Here is a 16,752-nt window from a genome sequence, read left to right as displayed (position 1 = left end):
CATTGCTAACTTCTTTCACATAATTTAACCTATTTACTCATAAAAACCTATTTGATCTCATTAAAGGCCAGTTTCATTATTCCCTTTTTACAGACAGAAAAATGGAGGTTGAAAATAGCTCCTTGGTTTCCATAAATTCAATAATCCATTAATTGAAAGCACGAACTTGAACTGACATCTTTTGACTGGTAAGGTCAGAACTCTTTTTAGTAAATGCTAAATGCTTTGTATGAGTGTTTGAGGAGAGATGACTAGGTGGAAAAAAGGCAATGAAATAGGCTGAAGTACTTCCAGTAAGAAAAGTAATCACATGTTATTTACTCTTTTGTTAAAATGTGCATCCAGAAGAAAATAAGTGCACTCCTTGATCTTATACTGACATACATAAATTATTATTTCTAAACTTCATACTTTCTTGTATATTGTACAAATTGAGAATATGTTTGCTACACATTGGTCACAATATCCCTTAACATTAACAACAACAACAACAACAAAAAACCCAAGAAAACAAATCTAGGGGCTCCTGGGTGGCTCAGTCGATTCACTGTCAAACTCTTGATTTTGGCTCGGGTCATGATCTCGTGGCTTGTGACATCAAGCCCCATGTTGGGCTCTGTGCTGACAGTGCTGGGCCTGCTTGGGATTCTCTCTCTCTCCCTCTCTGCCTTTCCTCCACTCCTGTGCATGCTCTCTCTCTTTCCCTCTCTCTCTCAAAATAAATAATAAACATTAAAAAATACATTTTAAAAACCTTAGATTTATTTATTTGAATTTAATATAAGAATGTTAAATAAATTTCTGAAAAGGCACAGTCCAAGAGAAAAAAAAAAAAAAAAAGAGGTAGGTTTTTCCTTCTATTTGGATTGTCCTTTCCTTAAAATACCATGCTCTTTTTCTCTTTGTCCATTATCCTGATTTTGTCTAATTCTATACTTTCTGCAGACTGTGGGACAATGAATTATGAAGTATCAGTGCACTTGTAAGTGAAAATATTGTGGGGAGAAAGGGCTAACAATGACTGCTCCTAAGACCAAGAGAATATTAAATGATTCAAGATTATTTGTAACTTCTCATCACATATGACCTTGCTATTTCTGATACAAATGATTCTTGATGTTTTGAGTTAAACATTTCTACTTCTTTACCTTAAAAGCATATAGTTATTTGCAAACACTGTAAGTGGGTTAACTTATTTCCTAGTGTCAACTCTGTCAAAAGACTTAATAGCTTTGAATTTTTTGATTTCTGAAAATAATTATTTAAGTTCTTTGTATTTAATACTGTGTCTACCTGTAAAATTTTAAGTTCAGATCAAAATTATAGAGTTTCTGGGTAAATAGTTGGTCAAATAGTGTATAGATTATATGATTTTATTCCTATTGATTTGGGACTTTAATAGTCCAATAATATAACATGAGTTTTATTTATGTGCAAACCACCTTGTCGCCCTTGTTTTCTCTTCATCTTCCACCCTCAAAGATTTTCTGTGAGACATTTAGGATATACATAAAGATCCTTCACATTTTGAGAGCTACACCTCAGGTAGCTCTCTGTCAAAGAAGCAGTTCCTTTGTCCCATTCATTAGTGTCTTTATTTGGGTGTTGCCAATATTTCCCAGTAAATGTCATGTTCTATGACAGCAGTAACCATGCTATTTTGTTACCTCTGCATCCCTAGCACCTAACATAATGCCTGTCATAGAGAGGATGATGAATCAATACAATAATGCTGGCTTAGTATATCAGTAAATGGTTGGAAAAGCTAAGGAGACACAATGGGAACACTAGGACATGATTATCTGAGGAGGCAGAGAGGTAGCAGGTTATCTACTCCTGCCTCCCTCACTAAGATGATCAGAGGGAGGAAATTCTGGGAGAAGGAGTAAATGGGTTAGAAATCTACAAAAATTGAATGCTGTGCTTTTTCATCCATTTAGGCTTTGACTGCTAAGGATTGATGGACCTAGCCATGGTGTTTGGAGCTCTGGGAAGTATGAGAAAACAAGATGTTCTTCAGAAGGAACAGTGAAAACCAGGAGGCTTAGTGATTTGTTCAGGGTGTAAATAAAACAAAGGGGTCTCTCCACCATTCCATCAAAATTGTGTGATTGGTTCACCAAGGTGTAATAAAGGGAAAAATATTCCAGATGAAATCCCACGCTGAAAAAAGAATACCTGTCACTTTAGGCTGTCCTTTGCCATCTCTCTTAGAAATTTGGACTTAGTGAATGGAAATCAAAGAATGAGGAATCTTAAGACCACCTAATTATAGTCTTGCCTATTCAAAGGAATAGTTTTGTGTGCATACCTGTTCTTATTTTTTGTAATTACATATAGTTTTTTAATTTGTTTCCTTTCCTTTGTTTCCTTTCCTCTCTCTCCAGTCCCTGCCCCTCAGCCTCACCACACACACACCTTCAGTCTATCTGAATATTTTGATTTGTTCATTCAACAAATAGTTCTTGATCTACTTTTATATACCAGGCATTTTAAGTGAAACGAACTTTGTGTCTTATTGTTACTTATAGTTAAAGGGAGAATATAAAATTAATGAAATTACTACAAGAAAAAAAGAGTTACAAAGATTTCTGAATGAAAGAACACAACAAAATAAGGAATTAAAATGTCCTATAAAGCCATGAGGTCATTACTAGATGTCATTGCTGAAATTAGATCATAAAAATAGTGTGACATCTGTCCTTTTCTATTTCTCTCTGTATATTTCTCTCAACTTTATTATTCTTTTTCAGTCTCTCCAAAAATGTATTTAATTCTGAGTCCTTCACATACAGGTTCTACTTTCTGATAGAAAACTTAATAATTTTGATAAAATGGTTTATTTAGAGTTCCTGGAAAGTAGAGACTGTATCTTACTTATCTTTGCCTCTCTGGAATTTAGCACAATGTTTAGCTTACAATGTAAGCTCAGTAAATACTTGAGTCAAGGCTAATGGTTTATAGTTTGTTTTACCTTCCTCTGATCTCGGACAACATGTAAATTTTCAGTGGGAAATAAGGCCTGGTGAAAAAAAAATCCAAGAAGTGAGACTAATAATAGGTAAACATTTTATGAAAAGGAAATTACTCTTAAAACAATTACTCAGTTGGTGGCTGCCTGCCATACCCCTCTTATGGTGATTTGCTTGGGGAAACTTACCATCTCTCAACACATAGTTTGGACTTTGCTTTATGTGGTATTGGTTTAAGATGAGCTGCTTTTGTGTATTCTATTTCCTACTTTTAGAGCTATGACTCTAATGGTAGTTTTAGTTTGGATAGTAATTTTTTAATTGCTATTATTCCCTTTTTTTAAAAAAAATTGGCTTCATTTACTAATGCTATTTCTTTTCTTTTGGAAGAATTTTTTAAAATAGTCTCTCTCTTTATGATGGCTTCTTGCCCAGTTTTGTTGAATTCAACTTTCCAGGAATATCCATTAACTTAATTAATTTTATAAAAATACCCTCTCTATATTATTTAATCTAAAATGTTTTCAGTTATAAAATGCACAGTTGTTTTTCCTACCACAAATAAAGATAAAATATGCTGTCAAATATAATTGCAAGGAACCATTAATTGAAAGATGCACCCTGATTTCACAGATACTAAAATGTTAAAAATTGTATGGTTTTGAATGTATAAAATACAGAGAAATCACCACCACAGCTTTACCATCAATTTCCAATCATGTATTTATACAAAGTTTTAAAATTATTTCTACGGTAATGGCAAAGGAATATTATATTGCATATTTAATGTAGGACAATGGTATTGCATTAAAAAAAAAAATTCTGAGAGCTTTAGAAGATGCCTGATAGAATAGAACTCCCAAAAGTCAGTATGTTTGTCTGTTTTGTATGTACCCCAAGCACCTAGAATAAGGCACTCAATAAGTATTTCTCAAATGAATTTCTGAGTGAATTCATGTTTCATTAGCCATGGCTGTTTCACAGCCATGTGTCTGTTTTAAGCAAAACCAAATACTTATTGAAAATAAGTATTAATCAGTGAACTCCTTCTAAATGCCAGTTTATGTTTTTCAGGTATCTTGAAATGCACAGCTTCTCAAGCCTTTCTTTTCACTTGTTGCCAAATTCTTTCCATTGTATTTTTGTAAGTATTAGAATGATATTTACAACTCTGATGTTTCCAACAACAATTTGTGAATTGCTATGAAAAAAAATTGAATGAAATAATTGCTCATTTATGGTTATCCACAGTTGGACTATTTTGAAAGTTAAAAGGTAAAAACAAATCTTAGTAAGTGCCTTGTAGTAATACACTTGGTCCACTTGATAAAAAGTCGAGATTAGTGGGCCAAATATAAAAACAAAAAGTTTAGAAAAGGACTTAGCTTGTAGGGTCTGAATTTATTCTCATTCTATCTTTTCCTCCATTTCTAAGACATTTATGTAGCTTTGGTGATGGCTGATTATAGGTATCCATATGTGACGCTATTTAGAAATAGTCTCCGAAGTTATCAATCCCATAACATTTGGAACCCTCACGTTTCAAGAGTTATATTTAATTTAAACCTAACATGACTTCGTTCTGATTCTTAAGGCAGAGTACAAAAGAGGCTAAGGTCATGGCCTCTGGAACTCAGATCTCTGGGCTTGAAACTCATCGGTAGCTCTTGTTAGCTATATGGTCATGGAAATTCAGTGAACATTTTTGTGCCCTATTTTCATCCTTCTAATGTCATTACTACATCTTTTGTAGGGTTTTGATAAGGACTAAATGACACATTAAAGTTTTTAACAGATCCTTTCAAATAGTAGACGCTGATGTTGGTTGTCCCTATTTCCCCTCTGGATCCACTATGTCTTTCACTGCCTTGCTTTGTGTCCTGGCACTCTGACCTTCGTGGTCTTCCTTACTTACGCTCTCTTGCCCTCTGACGCTGGTTAGATTTTCAACTGAAAACAATGAAGGGATGGAAACACAGGAGGAGTGAAATTGGGGTAACCTCTCTTCTCACTTCCTCACTGCCTGATTGTGGTTTGGCCGTGACTTTCTCCATTCTCTTGCCATGTGGAAGTTCTCTCCCATAGTTCTAGCTATCGCTAAATCTGTTAGTATTACTTCCTCCTCATGCCCCATCAGGGCAGTCAAGCAAGACTTGCTGTGCATCTAGGTCCTGGTGCTTCAACACTCTTATTGATTCCTTTAACCCTATTTGCATCCTTTTTTTTTTTTCCAATATATGAAATTTATTGTCAAATTGGCTTCCATACAACACCCAGTGCTCATCCCAAAAGGTGCCCTCCTCAATACCCATCACCCACCCTGCCCTCCCTCCCACCCCCCATCAACCCTCAGTTTGTTCTCAGTTTTTAAGAGTCTCTTATGCTTTGGCTCTCTCCCACTCTAACCTCTTTTTTTTTTTTTTTTTCCTTCCCCTCCCCCATGGGTTTCTGTTAAGTTCTCAGGATCCACATAAGAGTGAAAACATATGGTATCTGTATTTCTCTGTATGGCTTATTTCACTTAGCATCACACTCTCCAGTTCCATCCACGTTGCTACAAAGGGCCATATTTCGTTCTTTCTCATTGTTACATAGTACTCCATTGTGTATATAAACCACACTTTCTTTATCCATTCATCAGTTGATGGACATTTAGGCTCTTTCCACAATTTGGCTATTGTTGAGAGTGCTGCTATAAACATTGGGGTACAAGTGCCCCTATGCATCAGTACTCCTGCATCCCTTGGGTAAATTCCTAGCAGTGCTATTGCTGGGTCATAGGGTAGGTCTATTTTTAATTTTCTGAGGAACCTCCACACTGTTTTCCAGAGTGGCTGCACCAGTTTGCATTCCCACCAACAGTGCAAGAGGGTTCCCGTTTCTCCACATCCTCTCCAACATCTATAGTCTCCTGATCTGTTCATTTTGGCCACTCTGACTGGCATGAGGTGATATCTGAGTGTGGTTTTGATTTGTATTTCCCTGATGAGGAGCGAGGTTGAACATCTTTTCATGTGCCTGTTGGCCATCCGGATGTCTTCTTTAGAGAAGTGTCTATGCATGTTTTCTGCCCATTTCTTCACTGGGTTATTTGTTTTTCGGGTGTGGAGTTTGGTGAGCTCTTTATAGATTTTGGATACTAGCCCTTTGTCTGATGTGTCATTTGCAAATATCTTTTCCCATTCCGTTGGCTGCCTTTTAGTTTTGTTGGTTGTTTCCTTTGCTGTGCAGAAGCTTTTTATCTTCATAAGGTCCCAGTAATTCATTTTTGCTTTTAATTCCCTTGCCTTTGGGGATATGTTGAGTAAGAGATTGCTACGGCTGAGGTCAGAGAGGTCTTTTCCTGCTTTCTCCTCTAGGGTTTTGATGGTTTCCTGTCTCACATTCAGGTCCTTTATCCATTTTGAGTTTATTTTTGTGAATGGTGTGAGAAAGTGGTCTAGTTTCAACCTTCTGCATGTTGCTGTCCAGTTCTCCCAGCACTATTTGTTAAAGAGACTGTCTTTTTTCCATTGGATGTTCTTTCCTGCTTTGTCAAAGATGAGTTGGCCATACGTTTGTGGGTCTAGTTCTGGGGTTTCTATTCTATTCCATTGGTCTATGTGTCTGTTTTTGTGCCAATACCATGCTGTCTTGATGATGACAGCTTTGTAGTAGAGGCTAAATCTGGGATTGTGATGCCTCCTGCTTTGGTCTTCTTCTTCAAAATTACTTTGGCTATTCGGGGCCTTTTGTGGTTCCATATGAATTTTAGGATTGCTTGTTCTAGTTTCGAGAAGAATGCTAGTGCAATCTTGATTGGGATTGCATTGCATGTGTAGATAGCTTTGGGTAGTATTGACATTTTGACAATATTTATTCTTCCAATCCATGAGCATGGAATGTCTTTCCATTTCTTTATATCTTCTTCAATTTCCTTCATAAGCTTTCTAGAGTTTTCAGCATACAGATCTTTTACATCTTTGGTTAGATTTATTCCTAGGTATTTTATGCTTCTTGGTTCAATTGTGAATGGGATCAGTTTCTTTGTCTTTCTGTTGCTTCATTGTTAGTGTATAAGAATGCAACTGATTTCTGTACATTGATTTTGTATACTGCAACTTTGCTGAATTCATGTATCAGTTCTAGCAGACTTTTGGTGGAGTCTATCGGATTTTCCATGTATAATATCATGTCATCTGCAAAAAGCGAAAGCTTGACTTCATCTTTGCCAATTTTGATGCCTTTGATCTCCTGTTGTTGTCTGATTGCTGATGCTAGAACTTCCAACACTATGTTAAACAACAGCGTTGAGAGTGGGCATCCCTGTCGTGTTCCTGATCTCAGGGAAAAAGCTCTCAGTTTTTCCCCATTGAGGATGATGTTAGCTGTGGGCTTCTCATAAATGGCTTTTATGATCTTTAAGTATGTTCCTTCTATCCCGACTTTCTCGAGGGTTTTTATTAAGAAAGGTTGCTGGATTTTGTCAAAGGCCTTTTCTGCATCGATTGACAGGATCATATGGTTCTTATCTTTTCTTTTATTAATGTGATATCACGTTGATTGATTTGCGAATGTTGAACCAGCCCTGCATCCTAGGAATGAATCCCACTTGATCATGGTGAATAATTCTTTTTATATGCCGTTGAATTCGATTTGCTAATATCTTATTGAGAATTTTTGCATCCATATTCATCAGGGATATTGGCCTGTAGTTCTCTTTTTTTACTGGGTCTCTGTCTGGTTTAGGAATCAAAGTAATACTGGCTTCATAGAATCAGTCTGGAAGTTTTCCTTCCCTTTCTATTTCTTGGAATAGCTTGAGAAGGATAGGTATTATCTCTGCTTTAAACGTCTGGTAGAACTCCCCTGGGAAGCCATCTGGTCCTGGACTCTTATTTGTTGGGAGATTTTTGATAACCGATTCAATTTCTTCGCTGGTTATGGGTCTGTTCAAGCTTTCTATTTCCTCCTGATTGAGTCTTGGAAGAGTGTGGGTGTTTAAGAATTTGTCCATTTCTTCCAGGTTGTCCAATTTGTTGGCATATAATTTTTCATAGTATTCCCTGATAATTGTTTGTATCTCTGAGGGATTGGTTGTAATAATTCCATTTTCATTCATGATTTTATCTATTTGGGTCATCTCCCTTTTCTTTTTGAGAATCCTGGCTAGAGGTTTGTCAATTTTGTTTATTTTTTCAAAAAACCAACTCTTGGTTTCGTTCATCTGCTCTACAGTTTATTTAGATTCTATATTGTTTATTTCTGCTCTGATCTTTATTATTTCTCTTCTTCTGCTGGGTTTAGGCTGCCTTTGCTGTTCTGCTTCTATTTCCTTTAGGTGTGCTGTTAGATTTTGTATTTGGGATTTTTCTTGTTTCTTGAGATAGGCCTGGATTGCAATGTATTTTCCTCTCAGGACTGCCTTTGCTGCATCCCAAAGCATTTGGATTGTTGTATTTTCATTTTCGTTTGTTTCCATATATTTTTTAATTTCTTCTCTAATTGCCTGGTTGACCCACTCATTCGTTAGTAGGGTGTTCTTTAACCTCCATGCTTTTGGAAGTTTTCCAGACTTTTTCCTGTGGTTGATTTCAAGCTTGATGGCATTGTGGTCTGAAAGTATGCATGGTATAATTTCAATTCTTGTAAACTTATGAAGGGCTGTTTTGTGACCCAGTATATGATCTATCTTGGAGAATGTTCCATGTGCACTCGAGAAGAAAGTATATTCTGTCGCTTTGGGATGCAGAGTTCTAAATATATCTGTCAAGTCCATCTGATCCAATGTGTCATTCAGGACCCTTGTTTCTTTATTGACCATGTGTCTAGATGATCTATCCATTTCTGTAAGTGGAGTGTTAAAGTCCCCTTCAATTACCACATTCTTATCAATAAGGTTGCTTATGTTTGTAAGTAATTGTTTTATATATTTGGGGGCCCTGTATTCGGCGCACAGACATTTATAATTGTTAGCTCTTCCTGATGGATAGACCCTGTGATTATTATATAATGCCCTTCTTCATCTCTTGTTACAGCCTTTAATTTAAAGTCTAGCTTGTCTGATATAAGTGTGGCTACTCCAGCTTTCTTTTGGCTTCCAGGAGCATGATAAATAGTTCTCCATCCCCTCACTCTTAATCTAAAGGTGTCCTCAGATCTAAAATGAGTCTCTTGTAGACAGCAAATAGATGGGTCTTGTTTTTTTTATCTATTCTGATACCCTATGTCTTTTGGTTGGCGCATTTAGTCCATTTACATTCAGTGTTATTATAGAAAGATATGGGTTTAGAGTCACTGTGATGTCTGTATGTTTTACGCTTGTAGTGATGTCTCTGGTACTTTGTCTCACAGGATCGCCCTTAGGATCTCTTGTAGGGCTGGTTTAGTGGTGACGAATTCCTTCAGTTTTTGTTTGTTTGGGAAGACCTTTATCTCTCCTTCTATTCTAAATGACAGACTTGCTGGATAAAGGATTCTCGGCTGCATATTTTTTCTGTTTAATACATTGAAGATATCATGCCAATTCTTTCTGGCCTGCCAAGTTTCAAAAGAGAGATCAGTCATGAGTCTTATAGGTCTCCCTTTATAAGTTAGGGCACGTTTATCCTTTGCTGCTTTCAGATTTTTCTCTTTATCCTTGTATTTTGCCAGTTTCACTATGATATGTCGTGCAGATCAATTCAAGTTACGTCTGAAGGGAGTTCTCTGTGCCTCTTGGATTTCAATGCCTTTTTCTTTCCCCAGGTCAGGGAAGTTCTCAGCTATTATTTCTTCAAGTACACCTTCAGCACCTTTCCCTCTCTCTTCCTCCTCTGGGATACCAATTATGCGTAGATTATTTCTCTTTAGTGCATCACTTAGTTCTCTAATTTTCCCCTCATACTCCTGGATTTTTTTATCTTTCTTTTTCTCAGCTTCCTCTTTTTCCATAACTTTATCCTCTAGTTCACCTATTCTCTCCTCTGCCTCTTCAATCCCAGCCGTCGTTGTTTCCATTTTGTTTTGCATTTCGTTTAAAGCATTTTTCAGCTCCTCCTGGCTGTTCCTGAGTCCCTTGATCTCTGTAGCAAGAGATTCTCTGCTGTCATCTATACTGTTTTCAAGCCCAGCGATTAATTTTATGACTATTATTCTAAATTCACTTTCCGTTATATTGTTTAAATACTTTTTGATCAGTTCATTAGCTGTTTTTATTTCCTGGAGATTCTTCTGAGGGGAATTCTTCCGTTTGGTCATTTCGGATAGTCCCTGGAGTGGTGTGGACCTGCAGCTCACTTCCCCTGTGCTGTGGTGTATAACTTGCGTTGGTGGGCGGGGCCGCAGTCAGACCCGATGTCTGCCCCCAGCCCACTGCTGGGGCCACAGTCAGACTGGCGTGTGCCTTCTCTTCCCCTCTCCTAGGGGCGGGATTCACTGTGGGGTGGCGTGTCCCGTCTGGGCTACTTGCACACTGCCAGTCTTGTGTTGCTGGGGATCTGGCGTATTAGCTGGGGTGGGTAGGCAAGGTGCACGGGGGCAGGAGGGGCAGGCTTAGCTCGCTTCTCCTTAGGTGATCCACTTCAGGAGGGGCCCTGTGGCAGCGGTAGGGAGTCAGACCCGCTGCCGGAGGGGTGGCTCCGCAGAAGCACAGAGTTGGGTGTTTGCGCGGAGCGAGCAAGTTCCCTGGCAGGAACTGGTTCCCTTTGGGATTTTGGCTGGGGGATGGGCGAGGGAGATGGCGCTGGCGAGCGCCTTTGTTCCCCGCCAAACTGAGCTCTGTCATCCCAGGGCTCAGCAAGTCTCCCTCCCTTTGTCCTCCAGCCTTCCTGCTTTCCAAGCAGAGCTGTTAACTTATGAAGTCCCGCTTGCTGTCGGAACACACTCTGTCCAGCCCCTCCGCTTTTGCAAGCCAGACTCGGGGCTCTGCTTGGCTGGCGGGCCGCCCCTCAGCCCCGGCTCCCTTCCGCCAGTCTGTGGAGCGCGCACTGCCTCTCTGCCCTTCCTACCCTCTTCCGAGGGCCTCTCATCTGCGCTTGGCTCTGGAGACTCCATTCTGCTAGTTTCTGGTGGTTTTCTGGGTTAGTTAGGCTGGTGTAGGTGGAATCTAAGTGATCAGCAGGATGCGCGGTGAGCCCAGCGTCCTCCTAAGCTGCCATCTTCCCTTGTTTTTCTCAACCCTATTTGCATCCTTGTTAATAATCTCTTTATTTGACTCTTTCCAATTAACCATTTGTATGTACCATTTATTTTCTAATGGGATCATACATGGTATTGTGCTGAATTATTTCATTTAAAATAAATATCAGAGCAAATCACAAGAGACTCTTAAATACAGAGAACAAACTGAGGGTTGATGTAGGTGGGGAAATGGGTGATGGGCATTGAGGAGGGCACTTGTCGGGATGAGCACTTGGTGGTGTATGTATGTGGGTGATGAATCACTGGATTCTACTCCTGAAGTCAAGGCTACACTGTATGTTAAATAACTTGAAAATAAGTAAATAAATAAAAAATAAGTTATCAGATTATTCCTTTTAAGTCCATGAACTATCATTAATAGTGATAAGAATGGGGGCTTCAAAATTTAGGTAAAGAAAATCAATTTTATTAACCTGTGTGTCATTATAGCAGAAATATCCTCAGCACTAAAGGAAGTATGTGTCAAACTGGGATCAGATTGCCGTTAGGATGCAATAAAACCTGAAAGACCTCCCCTCAAAAGCTTTACACAGGAATCCTTCCTCCTCCTTCTCCCTTGTTGAGAGCATTGAAAACAAGTACATGGAATACAAGAAAGTGGCATTTATATGGTCAAATCAAGTTTATTAAAAAACAAATCTAAGTTTCGGGATTTAGTCAAAATTTTGGAGTTGCTGGGTGGGTTGAGGGGACAGTGATTCTTAGTGTTGGTGGTAGAAACCTGTGAGGCCATGTAAGTAAGAGCGGGACTGGAAGAGTGTTTGTAGGAAATAAATAAGAAAGTCATGGCTGGTTTCCACTCAAACAGGAATTATGGGAAGAAACAGTAAGCCTACCAAACTATTAAGTACAATGGCTGCATATTCTGGGAGAGTAACAAGTGCAAGGACCTTTTACGTAACTGATAAATCCACATTTCCTCACAGAGGACCTGGGGAAACACTGTTTCCATATTTCCACTCACTAACCATGTTTGGGATCTGTGCAGGGCTAATCTTACAGGTAACAGTGACCATTACTAGTCATGAAGGTGAGACTGGGACATGCACGCATTACCACTGTGTAAAGGAGTAATACCATTTCATGCACAAAATCGCAATCATTTTGTTCAGCCTGGAAATGAATTTAAAATAATTGGCCATATGAAGGTTTCCTATTAAACTCACTGTCATCTTACTCAGAGTTATGGATTTTTAACTCTCAAGTGAAGTAAAATCCTATAGATACCTCAATTCTCACACATATCACAGGAAGAGTAGACAAGGGTACAGTATAATGTTAAGAGGGAAGAAATTAAGAGGTCTAGAGTCAGTCATACTTCTTGGAGTTGAATCCTAACTATCTCTGCTACTTACTATCAGTATATCCTCCACATTTTTTTCCAACCAACTCCTGTATGTCCCAGTTTCCTCTTCCTCATCCTTGGAATCAGAAAATTATCTATTTCTTTGAAATACTGTGAAGACTCAATAAAATAATACAGACAAAAAACTTCATAAAGTACCTGGCATATAGAAAGTACTTAATAATTCTTGGTTGTATTATTTTGTATATGCATCTCCCAACAAGATTCTATGTATATCTTGAGGTATGAATATACCTATAAGGTGAATATATATACCTATTACATAGGTATATGTATTATTCATTTTATATCCATTACCGAGTCTTTTGTATAGTAAAGTATTAAATTAATATTTGCTTAGTGACTAAATGAAGCTAGCTTGCTTTAGAAATATGAATCTCAAAGACAAAAACAAAGCATGTGTATTGTTTTTTATTGAAGTTGTCTCCTGAGATTTCATGTTAATAACTAGAGAGGACTATTAATAGTTCACTGCACTTTAAATGTCTTTTTTTTTTTTTAGTATTAGCACATCAATGCATATGCATAACACAGCCTTGGGCACATACAGAAGCACCATTACCTTCAAGTGGTCAAGTATTCATAATTATTTGGTGAAGAAGCAAACATCTTATCAGAACAATAACTAGGAATAAATTATAGGTACCAAAAAGGGGGATAGACTACTCATTTGAATGTAGTCTTATAGAGAATATCACAGGTCTTTTTTTAAATAATGAAATTATGTGGAGTCTACTTAACTGTTATTAAACAATTTATAAGGGGCAGCCATTGCTGTTATAAACTTTGATACTCAGTTGGCATCAATTTGTCAAAAAGACTGTGTTTCTTCCATCTACTAATTCTATAATTTAGCCTACAGAAAAAAATTTTTTTTTCAAGTTTAAAAACAAGTAGGCTTTTCTGAAGAAAAAGTTCACAACTACGGACATTTTGAAATTTACTATAAAGTAGCATAAACCTAAACACATAGAAATAGCAAGGGAAAATTCATATCTTCCTGCTGTATGGCTATTTACACAGTATCCATTTGAGTATATTGCTGGTTAAAATATTTCTACCAACATGTAATTTTTTATGTATATTAGAAGAGAAAATAATATACAGAATAATGATAATAGTTATCATTTGATTTTCTGAGTGAATGTAATTGTAATAATTATTTTATATGTATAGTTCACAGAATTTACATGTAACACTCACAAAATCAATAGTTGGTAAGCTTCATAAAGACAGAATCACATCTATTTCTTCATTCATCAATGTCCCCAGTAATCAGCACTGAGCTTAAAAACAGTTGATTCTCAATAAATATTTATTAAACAACTGGATGATCTTTCTTTGAAGTAGGTTCTTCCTGGAAAAGCACTGTATTCTGCCAATGTTTTAGTATTACTAAATTACTGCATTTGGTCAACTCTACCCTAGTTTGGCATGATTACCCTCATTTGTGCATGCTTACAGTGAGAGAATGCCTGAGGGAGACCTTTACTTTACCATGTGTAGGAAACCGCAGAAGGATGGAAATTGGGCCTAAAGTGTCTGAGACAGTTACTGACGAAAGCACTGTAATTAAAAGTAAAGCCTGCAAAAATCTGACTCTGATCCATATAAATTGAAGGTTGGAAAATATGATTGTTGAAATATCTTAGAAAGCATAGTCAGGATTTGTTAAATGCTCTTTTAAGATGATGGCACGACTTAATAAAACATAGAAAAACAAAGCATACAGTAACTTCCAGAAGCCAAAACCACAAGGCTCCGATAAGACTTACCAGAACAGTCACCACACGGAGAACCACTCCACGCATGTTATTCTCCAGTTTCTTGTCAGTCAGTGACCCGTTCAGCCCTGTGACAGGATTCCAGCACCCAAGCTGAAAGATGAAATAGCTTGGTCACTTTCCTCACTGAAGAACAATCCAATCACCTTGGCAAAGATCTTTCAGAAAATCGTGTGATGTCTCTCAGAATAACTGGTACAGGAAGGGTCCTGAATAGGTTTTTCTTTTTAATAGCAAATGAAGCAATCAGAAATTCCATTTCCTGCCTTTAAGTATCACTCTATGGCATATGACAGTATCCAATATGCTTTAGCAGACTCACTAAGGACATACGACTTAACAAGGAGTTATAAATACACCAATAACTCAATCCCAGTTATGCACTAATTGGAAAAATAATAGTGCATATAATTTTAGTATAATGTCTGTTCTAATAGATCAGTTATTGCACACGTTAGATTTTCTTATAATTTCAATGGTTTTAATTAGATATTACACTGCTTTTACTAGAAAAACTACAAGATTTTTAATACGGTTAGAAGGGTTACCGCTTTTAGTTGAGGGAAAAAGTCATGGATATAGCTTTGTTGTTTTCAAATATTCATAGTACATACAACAATATAATTTGCCTTTTTTGTCAGTGCTATCAATTTCCTGGGGATATTTTGGCAGCAACCTTTCCCTTAAAGTCTTGCAATGATTCACTGCTCTTTACACTCCAAATACTGATTTAATTTTACATCCTCATGCAGTTCTTATCTCTTGTAACATCCAAATCTAAGGGCTACCATTTTTAAAATCACTGCCTCTAAATCACAAGGGGATAAAAATTGATGACTCTCAATTCTGAAATGAGAGAAAAAAAAGAGATGTTGTGACTTGAATTAGCAGATAACTCAGTGAGCAAAGCTGCAAAGAATGCTATTATACACATCTTGGGAAGAAATGCCATGCTATTAATTCTGATACCAGATCCACGAGCCTTCACTTTTGGGAACCTATCCATATTTGCATGCTTTAAAAATGTAACAGACCTGGGGCGCCTGGGTGGCGCAGTCGGTTAAGCGTCCGACTTCAGCCAGGTCACGATCTCGCGGTCCGTGAGTTCGAGCCCCGAGTCAGGCTCTGGGCTGATGGCTCAGAGCCTGGAGCCTGTTTCCGATTCTGTGTCTCCCTCTCTCTCTGCCCCTCCCCCGTTCATGCTCTGTCTCTCTCTGTCCCAAAAATAAATTAAAAACGTTGAAAAAAAAATTAAAAAAATGTAACAGACCTTCAGTCATATTTGGAGACTGTTTTGATTGACTGAATGGTTTATAGGGAGCCCTGGTTATTTCTGTGGCTTCCTCCTGAAAGCTGATTTATTTCCTCGTATTGCATTGTGTTTGTGGTTTCCAGAGTTGTTGACACACTGGCAAGTCTCCTTCACAAATCAAAGATTTAGGTGCTTCCTATTAAAACTCAAGTTTCTCTGTGAGTCCCCAAAAGGGCTTTAATTAAGAAACCTGAAATGTGCATAGATCTAAAGAGAAAGTATGTCACAATATAAACAAAAAGCCAGCTTTTCCTGTATTAAAATAATTTGGAAAAGGCTGCTAATTGTAGGTTTCAACTCTAAAAGCACATTAAATTCATACAATGGTATGCCATTCTTAGTTACCTAAAAAGTCTAATTAGAACTTAGATCCCATTAGCAAATCCAAATGTGTTGAATGTCTAATTATCAGAGATATTGTAGTCCTCTCGTCACATTTAAAACCTTATGAAATTTCTTTTGAGTTTTTGTTCTCTTCTGAGGTCAACCAGAGTCTATGCCCAATTACATTCCTTGATGTGCGCTTTTTCTAGTAACTTTTCAAGATTTTATTTTCTTAGATGAATTAGTATTGGCGGAAACAGTGATTTACAACCATAAATGGAGACCTAGCACACTGTCCACCTTCTACAATTCTATTACTTAATTCTAAGCTTAATGGATAGCTTTTAGGACATCATCTTGTTCAAGGTAAACATGTCTAAGCTGCCAAAGTAAATAAGGATTTCTTTCTTTCTTTTTTTTTTTTTTGTCTGCCTTGGTGAATTGACTGTCGGTTTGCCTGAATAAATGCCATCTATTAATGCAAACTTGATCATAGCATTTTGGTATATGGACTGGTCAAAATATTTACCACTGGAATAACAACAAAACTCGCTCAGCAGTTTGTTTTTAACAATGCTCTGGACAAATATTTAAAAATATATAATCTCCAGCTTCTTCTTAATTATGTCTTCCTTTAAACATAACTAAATATAGTCAATGGTTTAAAAGTTCTAAGGCACTGAAACATTTGGGTTTTTGAAATAACAATAAGAAAGCATTTGTCTTCAGACCTGGACAATAACTTAAACATTATTTATACACATATATGATGTGACCATATATGATGTTTTTTCTCACCCACAAAAAAATGTGGCCAAATTCTTTCTTCTTTCT

This window comes from Panthera uncia, chromosome B1 (genome assembly GCF_023721935.1).
Source record: "Panthera uncia isolate 11264 chromosome B1, Puncia_PCG_1.0, whole genome shotgun sequence".
NCBI classification, from domain to species: domain Eukaryota; kingdom Metazoa; phylum Chordata; class Mammalia; order Carnivora; family Felidae; genus Panthera; species Panthera uncia.
This window is presented reverse-complemented; position numbering follows the sequence as displayed.